The sequence below is a fragment of the Pipistrellus kuhlii genome, unplaced genomic scaffold (assembly GCF_014108245.1).
Source record: "Pipistrellus kuhlii isolate mPipKuh1 unplaced genomic scaffold, mPipKuh1.p scaffold_m20_p_9, whole genome shotgun sequence".
In the NCBI taxonomy this organism is placed as follows: domain Eukaryota; kingdom Metazoa; phylum Chordata; class Mammalia; order Chiroptera; family Vespertilionidae; genus Pipistrellus; species Pipistrellus kuhlii.
Window position 1 is genome coordinate 25,152,647 of NW_023425595.1, and position 9,740 is coordinate 25,162,386.

At 44.2% G+C, this 9,740-nt stretch overlaps 1 pseudogene; it reads right to left on the minus strand.

Moving 5' to 3' along the window:
- Nucleotides 1–6,755: 6,755 nt before the first annotated feature.
- LOC118713175 lies at nt 6,756–9,231 on the minus strand (annotated as a pseudogene).
- Nucleotides 9,232–9,740: the final 509 nt, after the last annotated feature.

Consider the following 9,740-nt stretch of genomic DNA (forward strand, 5'->3'; position numbering starts at 1 on the left):
ATTGCCCCTTCTGATTACCATTTGTTTCGTTCTTTGCAAAACTTTCTTCTTGGAAAAAAATTTAATAATGAAGAATGCCTCAAAAATGCATTGACCGAATTTTTTGCATCAAAATCACAAGAATTTTACAACAGAGGGATTAAAATGCTTCCTGAACGTTGGGCACAAATAGTAGAAAACAACGGCAACTATATTGTTGATTAAATTTTGTTGTATTGTTTAAATAAATTCGATTTAAAAAAGTATTAGAAAAACGACATTAATTATTACTAGACCTAATATGTTTATCCATCCTGAGAAAAGGAACAGGTTGGAGGACATTTACCCAATGACTTTAAATTCAGGAGGCCGATGGTTAGAAATGGGGGTGTAGACAATGGATGAGCACAGAGTACGATGTTTAAACCCTGGCCTACCATTCATTCAGGCCTTGTTTCATTCATTCCTGTTCAGTTATATTTACAATGAATATGGAGTGCCTGCCTCAGAACGGGCACTGGGTGAGGCATCCAAAATACAATGGTGAGTAAAACAAAAGACCCAGTCCATGCCAGTCTGGTAAGGAAGTCGGAAGATAAACAAATGCTCATAAAATAAAATGCTCTTTGTAAATGGTGGCAAGTGCTCTGAAAGAAGCATACACAGGCCTCTACGTGGGTGTAACAGAGCTGGGGAGCAAGTCCAGGCTTACCTGGGGGAGGAGACAGGGGAGCTGTCAGCTGAAGGACAAACAGGAGAGAACTGAGGCCTGGGTGGAGCCAGAGAGAAGGGCCCCCAGTGGCTCCCAAGGTGGGGGCAATAGTATGGGGGAAGGTCTTGTGCCAGAGAAGCATGGCACAAAGAGTTGATTTAAAGCCCAGAGGTTGAAAGGAAAGGAGGACAAGATGAGGCTGAAGAGAGAGGAGGGGACAGATCATGCAGTCTGCATTGGTTACCATAGGGCATGGTCTGTGCCAAGCGCATGGATGACAATGGAGTTGTAGCAGTGAGGCGGGGGGGGGGGGGGGGGGGGGTGGTTTTTTGTAATGTATGAGTCACCGGATCAGATATGCACTTTGAAAACTTAATTTTAGCTTCAAGGTAAAAAGATTGCAAGTGGAGATGTCCCTTAGAAAGCCATTGCAAGAATCGAGATCAGAGGAATGGGAATTTGGACTAAGGAGAGGACCGTAAGCCTTCCCATAACCACTCTGAGTCTCTGTGGAATCCTATAAAGGAGAAGGTAAGACAAGGCTTGGGTGAGTAAACAGGCACAGTGGTTCACTGAAATCGTTCAATAGAGATTTGGTCTCCCTTCCTCCTGACATAGGCAGGCTGCTGACGCCTGGCCAATGTTCCTGGCCTGTTTAGCTCTGCTTTCTGAGATTTTTGTTTTAGTCACAGAAGCAGCCCTCCCTGTGTTTGTGCAGGGAAGTGGGTACAGGAAGCAGCCCAAGACACATTGTAGAAAAGTTCCTTTCCAAAATATTTTTGAGGTATAAAAAATGAGGACAAGCTATGCAGATCCTGGGAAAATATTCTCTCTCTCTCTCTCTCTCTCTCTCTCTCTCTCTCTCTCTCTCTCCTCCCTCCCTCCCTCCCTCCCTCCCTCCCTCCCTCCCTCCCTCCTTCCCTCCTCCCTCCCTCCCCCCCTCTCTCACACACACCCCAGGTGAGGTTCCTTAGGTAAAAGATGACATGGGTCTCAATTCATGATAGGGAAGGCAAGGCAGTATCTGTCTGGAAAGTGTTGTCATATCTGAGGCCTCCTTGGAAACCCCTTCCTGTCTCTTGCAGCCAAGCCAGCGATGAAAGTTGCATAGAACTGTGATCGGGTAACCCAGATAAAGGCTGCTTGTGTTCATCCCGGCGTACGCAGTATCAGGTAACTGCTCTTCCAGTGAAACAGAGTGGCCATCCTCCAACTCAGGAGGCCTCCCCGACTCGGCGTGGAAGAGTTGGAACAAAGGTTTCAGCCATGGTTCATTTACACAGTGTGCAGCTCAGAGGAACCCGCACGTTTGCGTTAGTCAGATGGTGCTATTGTAAGCTCCGTCAGCGTGCTTCTGGCTGAGAGGAAAACGCCACTATTTTCCCCTCTGGAAGAAACAACCAACACAGTAAAGTTCACACTAACGCACTGCAAGTAAATCATTCATCCTTGAAGATGAACCTAAGCAAGAAGGTTGTGCAAAATGCACTGTAATATAAATGATTCCTGCCTTAAAAACCTGCAATGAAGAAAGTCACACTTTCCTTTTCCAAATAATAATGGCATTAACCCTGCAACTGGATTGTCAATAAACAGCTTCCCTCAAAGTGTCCCTGGGTTCCTTCAGAGAGTTCCCAGAGTGCCCTGGTGTAGTCTCTCAGCGCAGACAGCTGGGCAAGCCCTCCTCCTCCTCTCCAGCTTAGCTGCTCACACATCCTGAGCCTCCGCGCTGGGCCAGCCTGTCAGGAGAAGGCCAGCCACCTATCAAGGGCCTTCTCTGTGAGAAAGGAAACATTTGGCCAGGAAATGCTCTCCTTACTGTTAGGAGGATCCCATTGCCGCTGTACAGGGGAGAGTGGCAGCAGGGAGACCTGTGAAGAGACTGCTGGTTGCAGGTGAGAGAGGATGGGGTTTGCACCTGGGTAATGGCAAGGGAAGTGATGACATGTGGTTGGACGCTGGGTATCCTTTAAATATATAGCATTGCCTAATTGGAAAGTAAGAGAAAAAGAGGAGTCCGGCATAACTCCAAGGTCCTTGGCTGAGAACAACGTGGATGGAGCTGCCATCAACTGACGTCACATTCGCTGAGAAGAAAATTAGTTCCATCTATGTCGCTTGCCCAAATGAGCCATACAATCATCACCTACTAGTTATTCCGCCCAATACTGGGAATAACAAAGGTTGTTTCCTCATCTTATGTATTGAAGACTATATTTGCTTGCAGCAAACACATTAGAAATCACTTGCCAAGCTAAAAAGAAAACTTTCAACATATTTTAAAGTAGAAATTTGAGGAGCAATTTTTAAAAATCATAATCTAATACCTTTAAAAATAAATTACTAAGAGATGAAAGAAAATACTTAAGAATTAATAAATATGCACCGAGATAGTGTTTGGCTCAATGAGGAAATCAAAAGAGAAATTTCTATGTTAAAAAAGCAATAAAAAAAGGAAACACAAAACTAAAAACCAATGACCCAGCAAAGGCAGTCCTCAGAAGAAATTTATGGCCTATAACATCCTCACAATTAGCCAAGAAAGATTAAAAAGGAAACTAAGGACTTGCCTTAAGGAACTGGTGAAGCAATAATAAACCAAAAGAAACTTAATTAAATATTAGTTCATTAAAATGTAGTTTATTAAAATGTAAGTGTAACATTTATTTAAAAGCTTAAATAAACGTAAAAACTGGTTCCTTCAAAAGCTAAGCCCTTCAGAAACCTAAATGAGTTTAAGAAAAAAGAAAAAGAGAGAAAACAAAACAGGCAGATTCAACCCAGTGATGATAAATTCAAGAATTCAAGATGACGAACAGACCAATTACCATTACTTTTAAAGGTGATGAAAGATGTAAAACTCAAAATGGTCCCAGAACTTCTTATAATCCAGCCACACTACTTGGTTCCACTGTGAACAATTGTTAGATAGTCATATTATTTGAATTCTGTGTATTATTTTTCTACTTTAGGAACCAACCTATAGACAAGAAAACTCAATCATGATTGTACTGCAACATTCAAATATTATGAATACCTTGACATGTTAAAATATGATAAGTTGGAACAAATAGAATGACATAAGGGGAAAAGTGAATGACACTGTAAGTGCATTTAATGGAGAGCAAGTGCATAAATTCAGGTGGTAACCACCAGAATTCAAAATAGAAACAGTGTAAAGAAAGCAGTCATTTCTGGAAAGTGAAACTGGGTGTAAAAGAGATACTGTACTTTTAGTTTTCACTCTTATGTTCTGTTCACATTTTTAAAATCAATTCGTATAAAAGCAATGTTTATATATTCATACATAGAAATAGAGGAGAAAAAAGCCTTCACAATGGGGTACTCTTTGAGGGAGGGGAAGAGAGAAAAAGCCCCTGGCTGTAGCCTGGCCAAGGAGGAAGTTTCATGGGAAGACAACTGATGACCCGTTTTCAGTTGTTTGTGGTGGGGTGTGCCCTGTGAGTCACCGCTCCCACACAGTCTGCATTGCTCCCAGGTGGATCCCGGGCCTAAAGAGCACTCGGTGGGCTCAGGGGGAGCGCAGACAGCACATGTGCATTCCAGAGCTGCATGACAAGGAGATGCCAGCACCCTGGTTACACAAAGATGTACCCACCAGTTTCTGCCTTGGGGAGTTAAGGCCCATAGAAGAAGTTAGATATGGAAACAGTCATTTCCTTAGGGGTGTACAAAGATGAAAACAAAATGGTGGGTGAGCATGGAAAAGGAAACTCCTGGAAGAGTGAGGGAAGCCACCATAGAGAAGGTGACTGCTGAGTTATATGTTGAAGGTTGAGTAGAAACTTGCCAAAGAAGAAAAAGCCTTCCTGAAAGCAGAGGGAGAGGAAAGGGGCCTGATAGGAGGCGGCTTGCTCCTGGAATGGTGGGTGGCGGGTGTGGTTAGACCAGAGGCTGTATGGGGCAGGTGGGGGGGCGGGGGAAAGAGGGGGGTGGCGGGGGGAGGAGACTGACAGGAAGTAAAGCTAGAATGGTAAGCTGAGGCAGATCATGGAACACATGTATGTAAGTGAAGAATGTGGGTATAGCCCATGTGTGATGAAGCATCAGTGAAAGGCTAGGAGTGGGAAAATGGTATGATCAGTTTTGTGTTTTAGAAAGATCACTGTAGTTTCTGACACTTAAGGGAACAATTAATATTAGCCATTATTATTACTACTTCAATGGCGTTTTATTACCCTGGGTGAGAGAGATGGCATACAGAAGTTTCTACATGTAAAAGGAAGCCTGGAGGGACATGGGAATTAGAATTCTGTTTGGAATTTTGATACAAAAGTAATGTTGATCCTTGGCTCAAGTCCTGCTTTAGTGAGTTCACTATGGCCAGTTTGTCCTGAGGTGTGCCTGCTGGCACCACCGAGCAGGGATGGGGCGGGAGGGGCACAGCAACAGCAGCAGTCCTGTAACCGGGAGAAACTGACTTCACAGAGTGAGGCCCTAACCACCCCCACACCCAGCCACATGGTCTGATCCCCACCAGCCTTGGGTTTTACACCTTGTTTTCCCAGCACAGCTGGCAGCAGCTGCCTTCATATTTCCGGGGCCTTCTCTCCACGGACTTCCACATGACCGCTCCCCACTGAAAGGCACCAGGAGTCACCCACCATCTGTGAGATAGGCCGCTTCAGTGTGCTCTTCAGCAGATCAGAGGCCAGGTTTTTTTGTTTTGTTTTGTTAATTGCATGCCAAGCTGTCACCTAGAGCTTAGTGAAGGGTATGAACATACCTATAAATTATCTGGCATTCAAAGGCGATTTTGATATTCCTATCAGAAGCCTCTTTATGCTCAAATGAGCATGCAGTATTTTGCAAGGGTAAGCATTCCCAGGGAGCTGCTAATTATTCGAAACTAAGGTCCTTGGGTGACTGCAAACAGCAACTGATAGATCCCAGGAGTGGTTCACCAGGGTGGCATGAGTTTGTTGCTGGTGTGGAACTAACTCCCTTGGGAACTATTTCGACAAGTAAGAGTGACCCACTGGATGTTTCATAAGTTCCTAAGTGACTCATGGGACAGCAGGGATGAAGTTCTAAGGAAACCCTGGGGATTTCTGTGTCTCTGAGGCAGAGTCGCCCCTGGGCAGCGCTGTTGTTGCTGAGGGGCTGGGGTGGTTGCTCGAGGGCAGCCCTGAGTCACAACTATCCGAAGGAGTGGAACCTGCAATGAAATTCTTCTGGGACGTGGGAGAAGGAGACATTTAATCTCAGATCCACTTCCTCTTTCACTTCTTCTACTCCTTACAGCTGGATCTGGGGATGGTTCTAACTACAAGGTCAAGTTTGTCTTGAATTCTGAGCCAATCTCAACAGGCAAAGGCAGGGCCTTTCAGTCATTCATTTTTTTATCTTTTCATTTATTCAGCTCACGCACACACAATGACAGGCATTGTTCAAGGCATAAAGGGATAAGAGAATGTATAAGGCATGGCTTTTCCCTAGCTCACCACTGACGGCTAGAAATGAACACATAAATCACCCTAATCTTCAATTTGTTCTTCCAGGTCCTGCCTTGCCCCAGAGTCAATCTCTGCCTGACTCTGACTTGCTCCACAAAGTCTGCCTGATATGCTCCCCCTTTGAGCCCTGTGCTACCAGGAAGCAATAGTGCCTCATGCCTGGCTCACAAGTTATGGGACTGTCTCACACACTGCAGAGTGAGGAAGAAAGAGGAAGGTCAGAAGAATGAAGGAGGTAGATCCTACCGAGAGGGCAAGGTTGTCAAGAGTAGGTGCAGGACAGTGCTTGAACATTTGATAGGACAAGGAGGAATGGGGCAATACAGTGGGTCTGCCCATATCTGTATCTGGTATCTAAAGCTTTAATTCTTGGCTTTGTTATAAAAAAGAAGTTTGGTATGATTCCCAATATTTATAGTGCTCAGGATTAGTGGTTTGAAGTCAGGCCAACCTGAATTCAAGCCAGTACTTTTCTTAGACCCACTGCCCAGGTCCCTCCTCCCCACCCTACTCACACAAACATACTTTCGAGTGACTCCCTTAAAAATATCTAAGTGCTTCTCTGGTGCTGTCCAGGTCCCCCAATCTCAGGGGGGATCTGCATGGGTCTTGCCCTTGTTTCTCCTCTTGCGGTCTGTGTCTGACCTGTACCCCATGTACAGGGTCAACAAGAAGTTCCCTATCCAGGAGAGCAGCCTAATTATCCAATAGCTTCTGCTGGATTGCATGGTATTTCTTCCACATGAGACTAAGCTGCCTGAACAGTACTGACATGCTGAATTTTGTACTCTCACTCCTGTACCACAAATGGTCACTTCGTGCCTCTGGACCACCAATGTCCACCACTGTCCCTCGGTCTTGAACTGCATGTGTGCCTGTGCTTTGACTCGTACATCTATGTTCTGACACAGTGCTGGCTAGAGAGGGCTGGAATGACAGCAGGCTCCTTTTACTCTGTGCACTCCTCAGACTTCTCACTATGCAAACTGGCAGTCTTCCAGGTAGTCATGTCTGTCTCCTCCGGGGGGCTTTTGAGACTAACTGTCCCTCTGTGAAATCAGTGGGTATTTTGATTCATGATGTCCTCTCCTTACTCCAGCCAATGAGATGACATCTGCTTCCCTGTGTTTGTCTTGAATTGTGTTGGATCATGTGAGCATTCCTGTACTGAAGGGACTGCCCTTGCTCTGTGATGGACCCCTCATTTTTCTTCCCTCTCCTCCCACTGTTTAAGATTTATTTGGTGTTTTAGTTGGTATGACACTTGGATAGCTGGCTGCATTTTTTATACATAGACTTTTCTTTTTACATTATATGGCAATGTACACTAATCTAATACATATAGTACACAGAATAAGTTCTGGGGGGGAAAAAAGTTGGATTAAGCATGTTGGGTAAAGGAACCATAAGTTTTGTAACACACAATGAACACATATCTAGTCTGCAGGGCAACTGTAGTGTGAGCAACACTGGCAGTGGTGCCTTCGAGGAGGTGGAACTATTTCACACTAACCAGTTTAGGACTACACAAGATAAGGGCCAACCAGCATCAGGATGCAGATGCTGGGTTTTATGAACCATTACTATCTCTATCTTTAGGAAACTGATGTTCTTAGTCACAGATCAGATAAAAAGGACTATACACAATCTCCAACTAAAATCCTGCTGTAGCCTAGACTAGTGGTTGGCAAACTGCGGCTTGCAAGCCACATGCGGCTCTTTGGCCCCTGGAGTGTGGCTCTTCCACAAAATACCACGACCTGGGCGAGTCTATTTTGGAGAAGTGGCATTAGAAGAAGTTTAAAAAATTTGGGTTTCAAACGAAATTTCAATCGTTGTACTGTTGATATTTGGCTCTGCTGACTAATGAGTTTGCTGACCACTGGCCTAGACAGTGAGGTTGCAGCTCTTTCTGGATCCCCCCCAGTGTGTCTGCACTCTTCCTCAAATGAGCCTCTTCCTCAGGTGTCAGAGTCACCTTCACAACATCTGAGATTCCATTCTGTCCCAAGATAAAAGAAACACTAAGGAAGACTTCTTTCATTCCATAGAGATCCTTAATCATGGTGGAAATTAGATGCACCCGCCTAAGATTCTTCTTTATGCTTTCTGCCAAGCCTGCCACAGATAGGCCAATGGCCAAGGATGTGTAGTCTTTCAGTTTGATCACCTCAGAAGCACTGCCAATGACCTGTTTATGAACTTCTTTCCACTGTTCCTTATCTGCATCAGTCCCTAAATCAGGGTGCAGATTCTTTTTTTTCATGTTGTTGTTAATCCTCACCCAAATATATATTTTTTCCATTGATTTTTAGAGAGAGCGGTAGGGAGGAAAAAGAGAGAGAGGGAGAAACATCAATGTGAGAGACACATCTATTGCTTGCGATTGGCTGCCTGCTGATCATGGCCAGAGATTGAACCCACAACCCAGGTATATGCCCTTGAGTGGGAATCGAACCTAAGACCCGTTGGTCCATGGGCTGACACACTAATTACTGAGAAAAACCAGCCAGGGCATCAGGATGTAGATTCTTTATGGAGACACCAGCTACATTCACCCTACTCCACACTAGACTCACCATGTTTCCCAAGGATTACCCATGACAGTGTAATGGGTGAATCCCTAGCCTCTCCCCCATTAGATAATGGAACCTGGCTGAATCCAGATTGCAACCACTTCTAATAACATGGGTTTTTGTGGAAAGCCACTTTTCCTTTAAGCCACGTAAGTCACTGGATTGGAAACAATAAACAATTTACATTTGGGGCTATATTTTACAAAATTAGGAATGATGAATTTAAAAATACTCATATTACACTAAACCAAATTAAGATGGCTTTCTCTCTCTTATTGATAACTATGATAATAACCAGCTTGGAGTTTACAGTTACATTATAGTCTTTGCTGGAGTCGATTTTTGGTAATCTAAGGAAAAGGCTGTCTTGTTGGACATCCATTATCTCTCTCTTCAATTTGTCCTCCATGACAGCAACAAGAACAAGTTCATCTGCCAAGTCCTTCATTATCATACTGGCTGCATAGACCATGCCAACAGCACCAACCCCAACGACTGTAATCTTATTTTGGGGGAGATTCACAATCAGCTGATCCTTTAAAATTGCTATACAGGACTTAGGATAAAAAGGAATCAGAAAGGATGGCAGGCGGGCATTGGTGGTACATGGCCTTGGATCTGAACTTGGTGGCAGTTGCTCCAGTCCTCATCTATCTTATGAAAGACTATTTTAATTTTACATTTCCTCTTCAGTTCTAGCCCATGCATTTGGACCAGAGGGTTCGGGGAAAGAGAGAGAGATTAAAATGGCCTTCAGAGGTTAAGGTGGGGGAGAGAGAATGGATTAATTAAGAAAACAGTTAAGGAATCAAATTTGTTTTCTTTGGAGAAGGCAAATGGGTGGTTAAATTCTTGCCTTGGAATACAGGCAGTGATTTTATGCAGGGGATATAGACAAATTATTCCTTATGTCTGAAAAGACTAACAAGAGGAATGAATTAAGTTAGGGCTGGAGAGATTTCAAAATGATAAAGAGTAACCAGAGAAAGCCTTCCC